This window comes from Larimichthys crocea, chromosome VI (genome assembly GCF_000972845.2).
Source record: "Larimichthys crocea isolate SSNF chromosome VI, L_crocea_2.0, whole genome shotgun sequence".
Lineage (NCBI taxonomy): Eukaryota > Metazoa > Chordata > Actinopteri > Sciaenidae > Larimichthys > Larimichthys crocea.
In genome coordinates, this window is record NC_040016.1 from 13,877,019 (window position 1) to 13,898,179 (window position 21,161).

At 39.1% G+C, this 21,161-nt stretch overlaps 1 protein-coding gene across 12 annotated transcripts in view; it reads right to left on the minus strand.

The window, feature by feature from the left end:
- The window catches only part of atp2b2 (ATPase plasma membrane Ca2+ transporting 2), a 110,915-nt gene that overhangs the window by 80,783 nt on the left and 8,971 nt on the right, over positions 1–21,161 (minus strand). For 5 of the 12 annotated variants that reach the window (XM_019277312.2, XM_010744545.3, XM_019277314.2 and 2 more), the window contains exon 1: positions 5,340–5,522. The exons of 1 other annotated variant lie outside the window; for it this stretch is intronic. The gene's annotated coding sequence lies outside the window, so the exon portion shown is untranslated. Of the gene's footprint in view, positions 1–5,339; positions 5,525–21,161 lie in introns of those variants that run through there. 6 more of the 12 variants (XM_027279674.1, XM_027279675.1, XM_019277319.2 and 3 more) reach the window with 2 other exon arrangements.

Below are 21,161 nucleotides of genomic sequence, written 5' to 3' on the forward strand. Positions count from 1 at the left end.
GTTAGAATTAGCCTAATAAACCAGAGTACATTTACATCATCTGCTTTGTGTTGTAGTATCAGTCAATCCAGAGGGATGGCCACTGAATCCACATTTGTCATCATTCCTGTTTGATGATTTTGTAGCATTTACATCCCCGTACGTTTTTATCTCTACCACTTTCCCTGCGTAGATTTAAATAAACCACCACGCCTGTCTGCTTGTTCTCGCTTTGAACTGCTGCTTTGCCTGTAAGCCTGCCTGTCTCGTTGCCTGCAAGTGGTTCATTATATAATGCCCAAGTCTTCCTACAGGGGGAAATTTGGAGTCTGTTAGGATCGTATGCTGGGTGGGGGTGGACATGTGCATGTGAGGAATTGGTATCTGTAAGCAATCTGTCTAATGGTGCCACCAAGCATACAGCACAAACATCCACAACAATAGCTAACAAAACATCTGCCTGGTGATGCATTTGTGTCATTGTTTTGGGAGGACAACCATTGGTTCAGGCAAAGGAAGAAAAGGACAGATACTGGAGATCTAGGTTTCAGTGAAAAATAGGACAACAGGCATAAGGCCTAGAAAGATAGACTAGCTTTGAATTCAGCTGTCTAGAGGGAGATAAGGAGAAACTGTAATGGTGTAATATTGGCTGCAGTATGCACAGAGACGAACACGTCTATCTAACTGTTAAAAGAACAAAAGAGGGCTTACAAATCATTCACGAGTAGCCGTTTTAGTCTAGTCTCATGCACTAGTTTGCATGTCTTAATTAACTATCCCCCATATCACAAATGAGACATTCTGAAGACTGAGAGCCAGTGAAACTTTTTTTACGGACTTGGGTATACAAGATAAAGCTATAAATTATATTAAGCACTGTACCTGCATTTATATTCATGGAGTCACTCAGCAAGATCACACACTCACTCATGCTTTCCAATACACACCTGTACACCTTGTGCACACATTCCCACACACACATTAACTTCCTGCTGCAAGGTCACTGGAAGACAGGAAGAAAAAAAAAGACTGCTGCGGCCCTCTCCTTGCTCCAGATGAGCCTGCAGAAATCACAAGGGAGTTATTGGTCTAATTAAATTCAACACATGCAGGCTAAGTGTGCTAGAAGGGGACTGAATACATGAGGAGGAGAGGAGAAAAATACATTTAAAAAAAATAATTTAAAAGGAGGGAATGAGTGACAATACTCATTTAATCTGGCCTTGGTGTGCATAAGAAGAAGACTGTCATATTTTACAGAATACATAATATCTGCTACTTATATGGGTTGACTGAATTACATCAGCTACCTAACAAGTGCAAACTGCTATAAATTTGTATTTGTTTTGAACTGTCATCCTACAGATTTTCCTAAAATGGGCACTGGCAATATAAGTGTAGCTATTAACTATCAGCTAATGATGACGATACAAGCTGATGTCACCACTTTTACTGAATTTACTGCTTTACTAACTGCTCTCTGCGCCCCTCTTTGATCATGGAACTAATACTAGTAGACACAAATGCACAAAACAATTACTCATCAACATTTTATATGCAAAAATAGATGTTGAAGTGCAGCATTGCTAAATAAACAAGTTGTAAGATTTCAGAATATCTGACTTTGGTGCTGCCATTGGGAGTAAAAGAGACTGTGACACACAGCACACTGCTAATCTTCAAAACCAACACCTCTATTAACCTTGGTCACACTACATGGTTTTTAAAAGTCGGCAGATCACTGTAACAACATTTTTCGTGCCATAATTGTGAATCTTGAAGTCATTATGGTTTGCACAGTGCATGACTGATGTATGTTTGCTCTCCAAACTATGTTTTGTCAAGAAAACATACACGAGAAATGACACGTCTCTGCCCTCATTGGATGCAGCTTGTTGCATGGCTCCCTGGCACAATCATCTATTTAGCCTGCTTGTCATCTTTCAGATCAGTTCACACATAACGACTGGGCGCCATTTTGCGAGCACAGAGCAAATCTCATGTGCCGATTTGCCTCTGATATGGGGGGCTTTTGTTGGCAAGTGGAAAATCAAGGTTACAATACACAAAGTAACTATTATATTTCATTTGAATGTTTAAAGATAAAAAAACAGCAAAATGAAAGAGATGTGAGCACCTCCACCAAGTAAAGCAAAAAACACGAACACTGAAGATTAATTTTAAATAAAAATTTGAAAATTACTGAAAAACATGCCTACAACCCCCAAAAGCACTCCAACTTGTGCTTGCTCAACTAAAGTGCCCAAAAGATTTAATCACACATAGTCTGATTTCACATCATACTGAAGTGAACAAGAAAGCAGAAATATTTTTGTGCAAAAGCAAATGTATATACTGTTTCACACACTAAATAGTTGTGTGCCAAGAAGCAACTCAAACATATGGAAACCAACAGGCTGTGAAAAAAGTCCACGTTCACCAGGACAAAAAAATCTCCTGAAACAAATAACAGGCAACACACCATAAAAATATATAATGACTGACAGGTGAGTAATAGAGATAACAAAAAAGCTATTAGTCACTGTCTCTGCATCACATAGAACTTCATGCTGTCAGATTCTCACATAACGGGTGACTAGAACACAGACATTTTACCTGGATAAAATTAATTAGAAAAACACAGATGCCTTTGATTATATATTATGCTTAATAATGTGACATTTCAAGTGGGTGTCAATGGCAAGTGACTGCCTGCAGTTGCTTTCAACCCAGCTTATGTTCACAGTGTCTGCAGTACATTTTATGATGTAGTACCAAAGTTCAAAATATTTCTTCCACAGAAAACTGCAAGCTGAGAGGTAATTGATAACGCTGAGCATTGAGACTCATGAATTATAAATCATATAACTTGCTACTTGTATTTGAAATTGCACATATAGCACAGTAAATCGACTTAGTCCAGCTAATTTGGGGCTCTCTTATGCATTTAATTGCACCCAGTTTTAACATTTAAGACAAAACTAGGGGAAAATAATAAGAAAAAATGCAGAAAGACAACAACTAAGGGGCAATATTATTAAGCACAAGAGTCAGTTTTATTTATATAGCCCAATTTTTTCTAAGAGCTTTTTAATCTGGACAGCATATGACCACGCTCTATATTCAGGCAGACAGTTCTTTTAAAAGATTTGAGGCGCAGCTCATTACTTTTAAACATTAGGCTGATTTAGGAGTACAGATTAAATTTAATCTCCTCAAATAGCATAACAGCAGTCTCTCAGTTGCTACCTGTACTCCCCCAATCTCCCTCCTCATCTCTCTTCTTTCCTCTCCTTCTCTGCTTTCTATGAATTCTTCCACTGGTAGAGAAGCTTACAAAATCAAAATTAGTTATTTATAATGGTATCAAGCATCATCTATCGTTGCCTGTCATTTTGTTTACTCCAACAAGACAAAAGGAAATAAATGAGTACTTACTGTACCTGTGCCTGGCTTATTTTTATTGGAAAAATGTCAAGTGTGCTTTAGCACAGTGTTTGTCGCTATGCTACACAGAGGTGATGATGACACAGCAAAATGTAATGCACTGCGACGCCAACAGATTCTCTCTTGACAATATGAGATATGACAGAGCAGAGCAAGATGGATTTTCTCTGTAGGCTAGTTACACATACACATCTGTTGTTCTAAATGATTGTTGAATCACATCTAAAATATGATGAATTTCAGGAGCATGAAGAAATACTAGAAAGCTGCACATATATTTTTATGTATATGCATGCATTAAGTGCCTTCACATGGAAAAGGGAACATTAGTATTTCCAAGCTGCAAGTGATGGACTAATTAAAGTTCGTCATACAATATTTACAGTATACGGTGGACTGATGTGGAAATGAAAACTTGACATGTCGACTTTCATCTTTTCAGGCTTGTTTTATCTACTCTTAGGTTAAAAAGAGTAGTGGAATATGTCACTGCATGCTTGCTTTGCGCATCATCAAACGTGTGCTGCATGTGTGTGTGTGTGTGTGTGTGTGTGAAATGTGTGTTTCAAGATCTAAAATTATGTTTACATCTTTTTTTTTATCTTTCATTTGCTTCCTTAATTAATTTTCACTCGGTAAGCAAATTACTGCATACTTTTATTTATGAATGTCTTGTCTTGCGTCCTGCATGTTGTTGCATGTTGTTGAGTTAGCGATATAGTGAGGGTGAAAGGGACAGAAAGAGGACTGGCATGCTGCTTCTGAGCTGTCTGACTGTCTTGGTGCAGTGGAGCTGACGCTTGAGGTCACACAGTCATCACAGCCCCAACAGGGGCACAATCAATTTCCTATGACAGCCTGTCTAACAGTGTGGCTGACTGACTAAATGTATGACTGAATGACTGGCTATCTGACTGAATGAATGCATGAATGGCTGAATGACCTAGTGGTTAGGCAAATGGTCGACTGTTTGACCGCCTAGCGGTACTGATGTTTTTCTGAATGGAGTTATTTTTTTCAGGCGCACACACTGACTAACCGTCGACTGAACTGACTGACAAATCAGCCAACCAGACCACAAGCCAAGTGACCCCATCAGTCAGGATCAGTCAGCTGATTGGACAAAAAACATTCAACTAACCAGCCAGTCAAATTACTAATTCACTGGGAACTGACTGTAATCATCCAGTCAACCAGCCATCCAGAGAAGCAGATAGCCAACATATCAAGGAGGAGAGGTGATAATGTACCCGATTAATCCATTCAGTGTGCCAATTAGTTGGGTTAGCTAATGCGGTGAAGACAGCTAGCCAGCAAACACACATGATCAGTTACGGCAGCGAAGCCTGCTGCTGTGACAGAGCGAGTCAGTAAGTGTGACAGAGAAGAGGGACTGCAGACTTCATGCTGCCAACAGATGGCCTGACATGAGTGAAGAGGTGTGCAATAAAACATCTTCATCTAGAGAGAAATTACAACACAAGAAGATTAGATCTGTCCCCAAAATTAGAGCTTGACCTACACAACATGCATGATATATTGTATATCTGCATGTTGTGTATATGCATACATATATACATCAATGTGAGAGATGATTGAGATCAAATGCTCATTCTGCAGGAACATCCTCCCCATCTCTCCTTTCCCACTCATATCAGATCACCTGCTTCTTATCTACCTTACCTAATGATACAGGGCTACAATATGATCCATGATCTGTCCCCATAAAACACAAACACACCTTGAACAACGTGTTCTGATTCGTATTCACACATCACAGCCTCTCGACATGAAGATGATTTACGCCAACAAAAAAAATCTCAAAAGCGAGACCAGCAAACACTGATAAGCTGTTCATTCATTCATTCATTCATTCATTCATGTTTCACACGAGGACAATGTATACTTACATGGCAGCAAGGTAATCACCACCATCACCGTGACGTGAAAATCCTCCCACCTAAAAATGATATTGCGGCGGCACATGCAGAAGCGGACTAACCACAGCGGCCGTGTGCAGCATGTGTGTGTGTGTGTGTATGTGTGTGTGAGTGAGTGTAGGTGTGCGTGTGTGTGTGAAGACTCGCTAAGCTGCACACTCACTGCTACTGCCTCAGCTGGGGCTGTCTCAATGCACAGCCTGTACCATGTCAACAGGCAGTAGGGGTGGCCGTGTGTGTGTGAGTGTCTCACTGTGTGTGTGAGAACAGTGCTGCATAGCAGAGATGTTGCTCTTCACTTGACAAAGCTGTCTATTGACTTTATGGTACGATCAAGATAGATAGAGGGAAATATAAATTGATAAGAGCTTGGCAGGATGGAGAAAGAAAAGAAAGGATGGAACAGATGTGGTAAATCTTTCTTACTCTCTCTGTGTGACATTTTGCCCTCAGAGCAGAGTAGGAGGTCCACTGTAGACATGACCGCAACCCCATTTCATTAAATGACTGGATAGGGAATAGAAGGACTAAATAGAGGTAGGAAGAGAAGCACTGGAGCAAGAAAGGTGAAAGGAGCAAGAGGTTAAACATAAGGAAAAAAAGACTGAAAGGAGAAAAACTGGGGAGGCACTAATGGCTGAAACAAGAATGAAAGATGTTGGTAAAGTAGAAGAGAGTGCATTAGTGAAAAAATGAAATGGAGGTGAGGGAAAAGGAGGAGGAGAGGGTAACTTTCAAGGACATGGATCATTGTCAGGCTTATTCCTGTCTTCTGCAGATCAGAATACCCATACAACACATGCAAACCTGCATACAGCTCACTCCAGTGGACATGATAGCTGCAGGACATAATGCTTTGGTTTGCCTCTGTGTGTGTGTGTGTGTGTGTCTGGCTCTTCCATGACACACACACACACACACACACACACACACACATAGGCACAAACACACCTGTTCTGCTCCAGCCAGTCATCTGGCTATCCAGCAAGCCAGTCAAGACAGGCGAGGATAACAGCTTTGTGTCATGTTGCCGTCACGTCACTATCCCACATCTCATCCTGTCACTGCTTGCAGGGAGAGAAGGGGAAGAGGAGGGGGAGCAGGAGCCTGTGTCAAACTGTTGCCCCTCTCTCTCTCTCTCTCCCTCTCTCTCGCTCTCTCTTATTTGTGTTTCTGTTTTCATCTCTGTTTTGTCGGTGTGTGTATTTTTTCCGGGTCTTTCTCCCAGCATGTAACACTCTCTCTATCTCTCTCGCGTCACAGGTGTATTATATGAATACACCTGGTCAGATTTTGGACAGCACCAGCATTACTAGCAGCATTCCTTCACTTTAGGTTACGCACTGGGATGTATACATGTAAAACACAGCCGAGCTGTGCACCTCAAGGTTGGGCTGGGACAGCTGACAATATATAGCATATGCTGACATACCTACAGTACTGTAAAGTTTTCAAATGCTGTACAGTAGTAGCACTACTGCTGCACAATCGTTCCGTTTCGAGAAGGAGTACAACCTCGGTTATCTGACAAGTTTGGAGTCACAAAAATGAAGCGTTCAGCACAATGTTGGTACCAAAGAGAAAAAGAAAAGGGACTACTCTGTGGCTCTTCCAAGAAAGACTGGATTCTGTCATGTTTAATGTCAAGCTATTAGGCTTGCTAAGCAAGCTTCAACTACTGCAGACATCCTTTTGAGGCTGGCATTAATCTGAGACACCATGCCTTGCACTGGGTTTTTACTGCAGAGCATCATTAAAGAAACCCACACTTCACACGGCATGCTAAAATTGTTCACTTAAAGTAGTTTGCCTCCTGTTGCTGTTGCTTTTTGAATATTTGGATGCATAGAGTTATACACTGTATATCATTGTATATATGCTGTGTAGGGGAACTGGTCTAATTAAGGACACTGCGCACATTTCTGATCTAATATGATAAGATATAAGTTCAAATCATGGTCAATTTAGAGCAGCTGGAACAAAAATTAGATTATTAAACTGAACAGCACCTTCACTCCAGCATCATCAGGAGAGAGAGCTTCATCTATCTTGGGCAAACTACAACCAATCAGATTAACCATATAACATAGTCAAACTCTTAGTCAGCAAAACATTGCTCTTCTTTAAGTGAGGAATTACCCTCTCTCTAACTTTGTACCAACTTTGAGCAGTTCATATATCATGATTGTGTTTAGTGGCAATATACGCACTGTAACAACAACTGTTAATACCATTTATCTTGGATAGGGTAAGAAAAGAGAGAGTTTTTGGAAAGAGGGAGCCATACAGGGAGAGAGAGAGAGAAAGAGAGAGAGAGCAGTGATGGGGATCAGAAACAGGCCCTGAATATCAATGCAGCACGTCTGAGAGAATTCAGGGCTGCAGTGCACCAAAACCTGTGAGAAAGAGCACGAGAGGACAAAAGCATCACAGGCAGCTGGAGCTGGAGGTACCAGACCTGCACAGTCAAGACCACCTGTACAAAATCGCCACGCAGCTCCTCCCACCTGAATCATCATGACAACACCATCATGATATTCCTGTCATTTGGATTCCCTATGCTATAGTTGAGATCGCTGAACTCAGATGTCTCAGGCTGTACGGAAATGTCACACCTCTTTTTTTTTTTTTTAGTAAAAAATAAATAACTACAACACTTATCTCATTAATATGAAAGTCAGCGTCTTCCCACCCTAATCCTGCAGGTAGGTCAATTCCAAATAGAAGATGCAGGCACGCCTTTGCACTCAAGAACACACACACACCACCCACACATGTATTTAGCTTAAAAGAAATTTATGCCATCCATCTTAATTAAATGACAGTCATTCGAGAAGTCTATTAGACACGTATAAGGCTTCTCATCCACTTTGTCCTTCTCGCTTTAAATGACCCTTTCCCTCCCTCCCATAAAAGCTCCATTTCCTTCTAGAAGGAATTTGTTAACCCATAAAGTGCCATGTTTACCTCGGGGTCAATCAGACATCTCATATCCTGGTCACTAGCCACCAGCCAATAACCATTAGCTTTATTAATTGCAGAAGCTTTAGCCCCTCTCCCGAGTGCTGCAGTAAAATAAGCACATGCACTGTGTCTGTGTGCGGGCACGCAGACAAGCACGCGGATAATGAGACGACTCCCAAAGGTCCCTAACCTTTCTCTGTGAGAAGTCACCATCACACACACTCCCTTTTATCTAATATATTACTCACACACCGCATGTCTGTACTTCCTTGTCAATAATCTCAGGCAGTTATGAAGAGTGAAAGCCCAGTGCCAGTTTTACAACTGTGTGTTAAGAGTCTGGGGCCTGCAACATCCAAGCTGTGATCTACAACATGAGATCATTTTCAACATTAATGTTGACATCTTTCATTAGTCAAAACAAGTATCATACTAGTGAGCCATGTAGAACATGCACATTTATCTGTTGGTTGGTCGTTTATCACTGATCAGGTTTTTTTGGAGTATCAAAGCTGTGTTCAGCGTGTAAATATCTTATCCTGGTTGTGAGAAATAATATGGATATGAAGCCTAGTATAAGTTAAATCAGGAAGACTTCATGTTCATTCAATCACAACTTTCTCTCTCTCTGTCGCTTATTTGCTTTCTCTTCCCACTTCTCCTTATCAGCTGACTATGGGTGTTTACTCTCCCAGTTACATTTTTAAATGTGTTCTCTCTGCTGTTGTCAGCTGTAATTTCAGCGTGAAATCATTGCAACATGGCAATTCATCCTATCCATTTCCTATCTTTATTGTGCACATGTCAATAAAATATATTTGTTCAATCAAGTCTCTCTTTTAAATATTACCTGGAGTACTTTAACAGAAAAGAGGGATACTGTGGTATGTAACCACCTCATCCTGGTTTCTGAACATGACAAAGCTGCACACAGATGATCAGAAACCTGGATACTGTACAGAATTATGTACCAGGCATAAGAATAACCAGGTTTCTCATATTTCATGTAAACAAAACCAACTGGGATTTTGAGCATACAAACGCACCCAGAAATCAAACGAGTGTTTCTGAAATTCTGCAGTTAATATGAATGCTATTGCAGGCATGAAACGTTATATGTACTGTGTCATAGAAAAGCTGTTCAACGTAACTACACATATTCTGCTGGTGATTTGTCACGTCTCCACCACGTAAATCTCTAATCCAATCAGATTTTTTGCTGTGCTTCCCCAACCTGCATGATGACATTAATCTGATTTGTGTTCCACAATCAGCCATTCACCACTGCGCCTTTTGTTGAGCGTTATATATACAGCGTAAAGAGCCTTTATGCTGTATATAACGTATATTTATTTATATTAACTGTCGACCATTAAACCTGTAATACAGGGCACAATTGTACTATACATCTTCACATAGATAGATAGATAGATAGATAGATAGATAGATAGATAGATAGCATGGCAATACACTATCAGGGCCTCATTCTATTTTTCCTCTCTTATACCTCTCTACACTGCTCCCTTTTTTCTTTTCTCAGTCCTTGTTCCAAGAGTGATGGAGAGCTTCATCTAACTCCCCAAGGACAGCCATAAGCCATAAGACTAATGGAAACACACACACACAAGCCTGATAACCGCACAAGAACTCAGACACCTACGTCCACGTACACACACCCACACGCAGCGCCAGCCAGCAGACAGGGAGACATCGTCCGACAGTTGGGGTGAACTCAGTGAAATTCTCTTTAGCTAAGCTTCCTGCATACCAAACCCAGAGGCAAGGATAGGCAGAGGAGAAGGGGACAATACACAATGACAGATAGTAGAGGCGGTACATAAAACAGAAGCAAACACTCACTCTACCTTTTTCAATTAAGGCTGTCAAATAGAAGAGTTGAAATGATGATGCCATATATATATATGAGGGCAAGGAGGGATAAAGAGACTTGCACTGGAACTACAGATTTTTTCGCACTAGCACTGCATAAATCAACACGATAGAACTTTTTTTAACGCTTTGATGACAAATCCTTAAAAAAAACTAAATATGTGATTATTACACAATATTGTAATTTTAGGTCATTCACAGATTCAATTAAGTCATGCAGTGTTTCTTTCTGTTACATTATTTTACAGTAAATTAAATAAAAATTAAATGTTACACATGTCCTGAGACAATTCACCCAACATAATATCAGTGACAGCCAGAACTCAAACAAACAGCATGCTAATGTAGCTATATCAATTCAATAAATATCTAATCCTTACTTCACTGGATTCAGTAAAGGTGTCTTTTTTTATTTTCCAGTTTGTCCTTTGTCTAATCGGTACAAAATGTGCAGCGAGGCTCTTAGCTCAGCACTTGTGGTGGTGCTGAAATATTAATGAATGACCACATGGTCCATTCTTAACACCTAACAACAAGTGCAAACTCAGAGTTTTTAGAGAGTTGTAAAGAGTCTGCTGAGGAGTAATTGTATGTGTGGGTAAAAGGACTAAGGCTAACCGTTGAGACATCCACGTCAAACAGAGATTTCACTTTTTGTCCTCCCCATGTCTGTAATTAACTTTCTACAAAAAGCACAGTTAAGTTGCACATGCTGACTGGATTAGCTAGCTCTCTACTCTACACCTGGCATTAAAATTCAAGAGTAACCCAAGAGAAGATTGACAAAAAAACATCTCTTATGTTCATTTTTTGATCGGTGAAAACACTGCTAAAGTAAGTAAATAATAATTTGTACTTAATAAAACAAATTAGCTAAATATATAAGAATATATCTAACTCTGATTATTTTCTTAATACTATGGTCATTACACCATAGAGCACTTCCTATTCCAGTCATGTGGAGATACATTTCTTATTTTATTGTTCCAAAACATCCTCACATGTACAGTACGTTTAGATAGAAGTCTAATTTCAGTCCCCAGTTCTTGGAGGGGAAACACATCAACCTTGCTGGTGGGGGTCTTTGTTCCTGATTGGCTGACCCCTGGGAGCAAAGCTAATTCTTAGAAACACACAATGTTGTACTGATAATCTAACAAAGCCGTGTGCCTCTGAAAATCTGTTCAGCCGGTAGGGGATTCAATGAGGTTGAGACGAGGAAAGCTGGGTGTCCAAAGCCATTAATCTACCCCTAGATTCCTCGTTTTTCTTTTTTCTTTTTCATTTATCTCCTCTCCCTCACGACACATACACTCCCTTCTAAATAGCCACATATTCAGTTCTTATTCCCCATTTCCAGGGGAAATTAATGCCTGGTTGAGGTGAGGTGTGAGGATTAAGCTGTGGCAGAGGATTAATCAGTCTTGCATGTCTGTAAGCTGGACAATTCCAGATAGTTTATAAAAAGACTGGAACACACATATGAATAGATACAGCCAATTGCTTCTGAATATAGTTCATTCTCAGTCTAATAGTCTTCCCAGCAAGGCTGGACAATGTGCATTTATGTTTCAATACTTTTTTGCTGCTTTTTTGTATTTTCCTTAATAAGGTGAAATTGCATAATTTCCTTGTTAAATGAATATTAAAACAGGATGTCCGGCAAGGATAAGGAAACTCACACAAGAGTATTTACAAAGTAAAGGTGATTATTACTTAAGGGCATTTACGGCTGCTCTGCTAGAGCTAAAATAAACATTAATCAATTCACTTAAAGGCATCGGGTTCAAAGCACTTCCCCTCTACATTATATAACAAAATTATTTTCTGTTGAAGTCAGCAATGACAGGTTTTCTGAGCAAGTGGCTGGAGGGGAAATAAGTGGAATCTGAGCAGGCTATGACTATCAGTCAATATTGCTACAAAGGGCTGTCAGTTTGTCTGGAGGCAAGGAAAGAAATAATTTACATTACAAATATGAGGATAGGTACATTCTAAGTAGTAACATGATCATAGGAAAGATAAACCCCATTCTAAGACAAGATAACTCATACAAATTAAGCAAAGATTTGTATAGACATTTGTCAAACAGTGCAGTCATATCTTCCATTAGAAGCTTTACCTTCATCAGCTTGTCTTTCAATCTTTAGTGAGTGCCGCACTGTCATTCAAAAAGTAGGGTTCAATCTATACACCTATAGTTTAGCCATCTGCAATAAATATCTGCCATCTCCTTTTCCAGATTCGAAGAATAATTTTTCCATTAATCTGCTTCTATATGTAGTCTGAATTACTAATGCAGTCTACAACAGGCCACCATATTCTTTCTTTTTTTCAAATTGCCATTTTTAGAGGTACTAGCTGTGTGTCTCTAGTGGTGGCAATGCCAGTCCACTACAACTCTACAACAAATGCATAGACTATTATGAAATTTAGTTGCCCAGAGGATGAATCCTACTGACTTTTGCAATCCTCTGCATTTTCATCAAGCACAATCATCAGATCAAATGTTTAATTAGTCCAATACTTTTTTAGTCCAATATGTTTATATGAAGAAATAAGTGCAAAACAGACGACTTTCCCATCAGCCTGAGCATCTGCTGTGAAGTAACAAATGTTACCATGCAATATTATATCTGTTAAACATTGGCAATTGGATTGTGACTGTGGGAATGGTAGCACGCTGACATTATCTGTCTGTTTGGCTCAAAGCACTATCACTATACTATAACATGGCTATAGACAATTAAATCACCAAAAATAAACAATCACTTCTTGAGTTGAGAGTACTGCCATTGGAATAAAAAACATAAACAGTAATGAGTCCATCTGTTTTATAGTTTGAACCACTGAGATACACTTTGGTTTAACTTTGTCATCAATAAGAAAGGACAAGCTTATTCCCCATGTGTCAGGAAAGCAGGGCAATGGAAGAAAATTGTCTGTGTAAACAAATACTTTATTTATTAGGTTATGTGTCTTGAATATGATGCCAAATGTTTTTTAGTCAGGCAATGAAACCAGGTAGGGAACAGCATTTGAGTGTCTGTGAGGAAGTTTCAAAGGGGATGTTCAGTACAGACAGGGTAGGGTATGTTAGAATTGCCTCAACCTCACTGTCCAATACAATTAAGAGGAGAACTCACTGTGCTCACTATCCACAAATAAACACAAATGCACTTTCACACTTCAGACTCCATCTAAAATTAGTTGCTTTAAAGCAACCGGGACTGTTCAAGGACCATGTTTTTTTTCTAAACAGCCAATTAATCAGAGCCAAGTTGTTACACTGAACGATTGCCAGCTCTCTCCACTGCAGGACAGGACAAGTGAGACAGAGAGGAAGAGGATGAGGAGGAGGGAAATAAGAGAAGAGTGCTGACAATGCTCTCCCTTACAGATCATCTTTGACCTTGAATAGGAAAGAACCTGTAGACAGATTTGTAGACAGTGCATGGAGAAGACAAATCTAACACATCCAATGGCTAATATGAATATGGTGTCTACAATATTGCGATTACAGACTGCATGTTGCACAAATCTTCCTGCCATTTATCAACTTTGTGAGTTAAGTCAAGACAATACAGAATGACTTTACCCATCAGCTTTCAGGAAGCAAATGGTATCTAGACAACATTGGGGTTTTTTTCCACAAATGATGCAGATGTTTAGAGGGAAGGAACGTCCAAAAGATGTCACCTTTGGTGTGGAGGGGTTCACTGGTGTTCAACATGTACATGCCATTACCCTCAATCAGCCTTGGTTGGGTTGGTTAGAATAAGGCATGATGAGTGAGAGATAATGATTAGGGTAACAATATTAGGTTAAGCTAACCAGAGGGAGAGTAGGGCAGGTCATGACTTTGCCATCCTGCGAAAACAAATATTCCATACTGTGCTGACAATATTACAAACAATGTGCTGCTTAGACTTAGTTTAATCTTGATGATGGTAGATAATGTTGAAATTATTTCACTAGATTAAACTGATGCAGTATAATTCCAGTAAGAAATGTAATAAATGTAACAGAAAATTGAACAGCTGTTATGGTACACTCACCCTACTTCCAATGGGAATGGTATTCGGCTCTTATCAGTAGCATTCAATATATTAAGCATGACATATAGCCTAGACAATAAACAAACAATGCATTGCCCCTTTAGGCTAATCAGTGTAATTCAGAAAATGTCAGAAATGAATAATGACAGCCATTATTCCCCAGAGATGTCTTAAAATTTGATTACTGACATGTCAGCTTTGTGTATGACAGATTGATGAGCAGCCAAGCTAATCTATAGTCCCTCCCCCAATTTTTATGTGAGGTCAACTAAGTAGTAGGACACTGAACTGTGGAAAAATGATTTAAAATATACAGATGTCAAAGACAAACAGCAAATAGGCACTCTTACATTATTCAAATAACTGATGTATGAAACTAGACCAGTGCAGATTATGATCGTGCTACATTACCTACAGTATGAGGTTCCCTGCCAGCAACACAGAGAGTTATTGCACTAGATATCTTCATCTGCAAGGAACAATGCAATTGAGTGTAGTTCCAAGAAAAAGCCAATATTCCCTTACACATTATCTTAAAATATGCCCATTTCTCATCATATATTTCCATAAACAGTGTTTTATATTAGATCAAATTTTATGACTCATGGCTGTAAATAACAGCTCTGGTACAGAGGTAGCAGAGAAAAAGAGAAGAGCTCTATTTAGGCTGTGGTTCATCCAGCCAGTGACAAGTGAGACTTGCTAACAATGTGGTAACATTTCTCACCCAGCACGTTAAACATCTCAGTGAAGTAGACATACATTACAAAGTCAACACAAATACGTGGTGCAAGGAACAATCATGGTAATGGAGTAAAATAGTAGATATTTTATATGATTATATTTAATTCTCAGATTTCAAACTTCAAAGATGGGAAAAATTATCCAGGCGTTTTCTCATCCCAACAATGAATCATCTAGTTTTAAGTTAAATGACACAAATGCTTTGAATTTGTTTGTGAATAGAAGAAAAAGGAACCAGAACCTGCATTTATATTTATTATTTCAACGAACAGAACAGAATGTAACAGAAATATAGCAGCTACGACAACACAGCATAACAACTCATGCTATATAGTATACAGCAGTCTGTGACCCGGTGTCACATTAAGAGCTAACAATGTCAGCAAGCTGTTGAGCAATATAAATATATGGATTTATAGAAAAATAGAGAAACTGTCTGGGAAAGAGGCATAAATATGCAAGTATGAGAGTAGGTAAAGTTTCTTTCAGTCATTTCCATGTCTTAAAAAGACAAAAAACAGAGAGTGCTTTATGACTGAGACAAACTCCATACTTTAATTTAGTTTAGCTGTTCTTTTAGATCAAAGACTTGATGACTAGTTTCTTTGTTGTTACCACACTTTCTGGTTATTGGGAACACTCATATTGAGAATCCCAATGACAGTGATGAAAACAAGCCTCCAGTGACAAGTCATTTTTAAAGTAACCACACTAGATATGCAAATAAGTTTTCCTTGCAAAGGTCCAGAGTACTACTGTGGTAAATATGTGAGAAGCTCTGTAATGGCATTACTTAAAGCTGGTCAATCTCACTAATAAACTAAAAATAAAGATGAGAATAAGAGCAGGATATACAATAAGAAAAAAAACAGGTAACTGCCAGTAAGAAGCAAGCTTGTTTAACTGCATTCTGCTCTGACCTCTGGCACCATTCAAAACTATGCGCACTCCTTACACACAAGTCCTGCTGGGTACACACTCCACGGGGGTCATTAATACCACTTCTTACTGCAGCCACCTCTGCAGTGTTACAGTTCAGAACATCACTTTAACACAGCCTGTAAGTGTTTGGTCAACACACTACTGTGCGAGAAATTGTTACGAAAACTGTTGAGCCTTCAGTTTTCTTTTTAAAAAGATTCATTTTCTTTTCAAAGTAGTTTGCAGATGCTGTATCAGCTTGTTTAACCAGCCTGAAAACATGAGGTTCTGTAGTCCACCCCACTGCTTTTTACATTTTAATTGGCATCTGAAAAATGTATGCTGCCATTACTTCTGTTGCAGTAGACTTCAGCCACATCCGCCAACTTTTTAACATTTAAACTATACTGATGTTCCCCTGAGCACTTAGGATATGTACGAATAAATGGTACAGTATTTGATAAGATACAATTTATGCTAAAAGACTAAAGTTACATAAAATCTACCAAACATCTCCATCAGTTACTGCAATTGCTTTATTCAAGAGTGATGCATTCAGTTCAGTTCACCTCAATTACCTGTACAGTAGTGCAGAAACTGTGACATTTCTACAAGAATGCTGCAATACTGATTCCCCTCACCTCTGCTGGAGTTTGGGAGTCACTGAGGATGTCACAAATGTCTGCGAAATGTACTGTAAGTCTGACGGTTAAATATAAAGTGCAGTGTACAAGGAAATGTATATGTATATGATTTTTTGTGATGTATTTAAGCAATGCATGTTACAGGCAAATTTCAGCTGCCATGTGGTATGTGTTTTATTATATTTAAACAAGATCTCCTGCTATATTCTGCTTTATTTCCAGAGATCAATAGCAGTCAGACTATGATCCCTTCTTTTACAATCCATCTGTTTCATGTTTTAAACTTAGATGAGAGAATTTTGGGGTATATTACAGTATGTATCTCCCTCTTTCCATTTTTACTGTTCTTGTGCTTGACACATTCCACTGGTGAAAGATTTCCTGCCCTCAAAAAGTTCTTGTTGCTATGCAACTGATCTGCCTGGCACTGAGAATAATGCTAGCTCACATAGGCTATACAGAGTACAACCCTACACACACACACACACACACACACACACACACACACGTAGACACACACACGCACACAAACCAAGCAGCTCTTAGCCTACATCCTGTGCTTGTTAAAAAAGATTGGGCTATTTAGCTAGCACGAACAAAACATCTTTAATCTGCATTGTTTTTAACAAAATAAGCCTTTTGCATTACAGTTATTTTTTATTCTCTCCTGCTAAATGCTCTAACACTGAGACAGGCTGGAACAAATACAAATAAGAATATGCAGCTACAAATAAATACATAACACAAAGTGATTGCCGGCATTAACACCTAGAATACAAGATACAATTATTATTGTAATCATAGACTACAAATTAGATGTTTGTTTAAAAAATGGTTTGCCTTTAACAGCTGGCATTCTTCTGTTGAAAGGAGATGGAGGTACAGTATGTTATAGAATATGAGAAGTTTGACTTGAGTCCATACTGTATCATTGTTGCTCATGGTCACTCAGTTATGATACACTCATGAATGGAGCAGAGAGACACACAAAGCGAGAGGGAGGAACAGGGAGTGAAAAAGAGAGAGGGACAAAGAGAATGAGAGAGGGGGGGCTTATCTTGAATGACACCTTCAAGGAACTAATCAGACAAGAGCCCTAATCCTTTTAAGTAATAAAATTTATCGCGCTGTCATTAGCCATTTCTATTCAAATGGAAGTCAGGATGAGACTTGAATACTTACTCTTGGCTAAAGACTGCAGCTGAAGACAACTGCCCCTGATATACCGTCTTAATACAATATATGTTCCTTTTTCAGTGCCAGCAACAACAAAAAAACAAAAAAAGTCCTTGTAATATCCTTTGCCATCTACATTCTGCCATTTTGATGCTGCATTACTTCATGGGCCAAAAAATGAAGTGGACATGGCATGATGAAGTGAAACTATGCTGATGAGTAACACAATAAAGCTTCTGACTCCTTTTATGGGAAGAGAACTGAGTCATATTAGGTGACCGGGAAGCATGTGATGAGGAGTGAGGGAGGAAAGAGGGGAGACAAAGCTGATTTGGGAATGGTGAGCTTCAGAGGACAGATAGGCTGAGCTGCATGTTAACCAGACCTGCCTGGTTGAGTTACATTACACAAATAGCACCGTGTGGTGCTGCACAGGACACACTAACACACAGTCTGTGCTTCTATCACTGTCCATCTCTTATTATCCGAATATATACACACACATACACACACACACTGAAAGCAACTTGCTCACTCACTGGCTTGCTACTGCAGAGCCCATCTCTCTCTCATGGTCACACCAAGGGCATCCTCTCCCTTGAAACAGTACAGCACAGCCCGTCACAGGAGAGGAGAGGAGAGGAGAGGAGAGGAGAGGAGAGGAGAGGAGAGGATCCCTTTAATGGTGATGATCACGTGCATAGGGGGAAAAATGAGTACTATAAAAAGACAGACGGATGAAATGTCAGGTGGGTAAAAAGTTAACAACACTGGGAAAAACAATATTAGTTAGAGTGAAAATTGGAAATGTGAAATGAAAATTAAAGCCGGATGGGGTAAATGGTGCAGGTGAAGGAAGGAAGAAGAGGAGAAATCTGAAGGTGGGAACAAGCAGAGGGAGAGGGCAGGACGTTGCTGGGTAATGGAGATGAGATGTTAATGTGCCTGCTAGTGATGCACTGCAGCAAACTGAGGGAAGAAGGAGAAGTAGAAGAAGAAAGAAGAGGAGGTGGTAGAGGATGGGTAGATTAGAGCAAGAGGGAAGTGAGAAAAAAAGAGGGAGAAGAGGGGGAGGTGAAAAAAAAGAAAGAGACGATGAGGAGATACACATTAGGAAAGGAGGGGGAGAGAAAGGGAAGAAGAGAAATGGAAACGGGAAGAGGAAAATATTGAGATCTGAACTTTGATGAAGCTGATGATGCAGCAAGATGATGCCTGAATAAACAGATACTGAGGTCTCTGATGAATCTATAATGATGCTATTAGGACTGAATTTCAAAGCCAACACTTCGTTTCTCACCCAAAGCAACTTTGTTTTTTTACACACTGGATGGACGATTGCAGAGTACTGCATTCATTTTCTGACCAAACTGTTTGAATGACGGCTTCTGCGTGGTCACGTTCACATATTTATCTGTTCATTTCCATTCATTACAACCTCAAATACACACGCTGGAAATTATGCTCTTGTTCATAATGAATGTATGAAGTATGACTCAAATGATAAGCCACATATCATGCACTTAAAACATTTAGTCAGCTTGACTCCAGCTAGTAAACCACATTCCTTTTCCCATCACTACTGCTCACTGTCCAACGATAAATGAATGCTCAAAAAATCTTCAAACAAAACTCGACACAGAGCTTCCCTTCCTACATGAAGGCATCTTTGATGTTACAGTTTAACTACTGCTGAACCTGCAAAGCAGCCCATCATCTTACATGTGGTTGCTCTTTAAAGTCTGACAAGACAGAAAGAAAAAATAACACAGCAATTCCAGTAAACGGTGGAGCTATCAGAAAGAAAATGAAAAACCTAACTGTTAGGCAAAACACCTCTAAAGAAACTGCCATATGCCAGCTAAACTCTGACACACCGAGACAAAAGACACAATACATAAATGACGCCCACAGCTCCTCAGTAGAGAATATGCATAATCCAAGAAAGCAACCCGCTGTCATGAACTGTTTGATGAAAAAGTCAGCATGTAGCCTAGCCCTCTGTCTGTTCAGTGTGTTATTATGTCAGTCTGTGTATTTAAAAAAAGAGATATGAGGTATCCAGCTAAGTGTTGAAATAAAGCCACCATAAACCTTAGAGGTAAACTGTTTACTTTGCTAGGGCAAGATAGTCCAAATAGCTTCATAGCTACTAGAAGACTCAAACACAGCTTTCACAGTCTTCAGTTTTATTGTGCTTCATATGAGTCATTTTAGGAGAGAAACTGAACTATGGTATTTGCATAGTTTTTGGTATCACAATATCAAAATCACAGACGAGCTTTTCATAGAAATAAACAAATCCACATTCCCTTAGACAACAGCATTTCATCAGTAGAGTCACATACAAAAGGAAACATTTTTTCTAAAGTGCAAAGCCTATATTGCTTGGATTCAGAGGTACTCATTAAAGCCTAAGTGTTCAAATCCAGCATAATGAAGACAGCACTATCAAAAATCTAAATTATGTATATGCCATGCGTGTCCCATTGCGTGCCGCATCGTTCATGACCTCATAAAACCAGAATATCATCTCATACCACAACAAGCATCTCCGACATACTGTCAGTACTTACAAAGAATGCATACCAGCATGCCTTAAACGGGCTAAATTTATCTCTAGCACTATTAGTAAGTACAGCGCAGAAAATATGAGGCACATTTATCATATAGTATGAAGGATGTAACTCTGGCCCAAAGCAAGCCAGTCTTTTCATTCAGAGCTTTTAGTATGACATAAGAAGTCTTTATGGTACAGACCTTTCACATCAAATATGAATGACTAACATCTGAACATGCCTTTGGCTATAAGGTTTTCTTTTACATGATAAATGTTACTCTTACACAGGGTGAGATAAAGTATAAGGAAAATGGCCAGTGCATTACTTTAGAAGACACTTATTTTTATGTATTTAATAGGGTCAAATAATCACTGTCTAGGTAGAGTCCAACAAGGAGCGGCCCTACGGCCCTGAATATGTCACATTCGACAAGCAATGAATCAAACTAAAATGTATTCAAATGGATAAAACAGGCAGTAGACAGATAACACAATAATCTGACTAACACATGTAAAAGCAAAGGCTTAAAGTAAATGCCAAATATTGGATTTTTTAGCCTAATACCACAACCAATATCTTTAAGGCATCCCATTTTTACAGTTGAAAAATAAAATAATAAGGGCTCTGTGGTGCACGAACTATGTCATGGAGACACTGTTTCTGCCTCAAAAATATTTTTGACATTTCCAAACTAAACTGTCATAGAATAGAGTGTAACAATATATCTAAAACAAGACTGAAACTGATGATTTTTCATTTTCGATGAATCGATAAAATGGTGAAAAATAAAAATGCCTATTGATGACATCTTTAAATGTTTTTCTTTAGATCAAA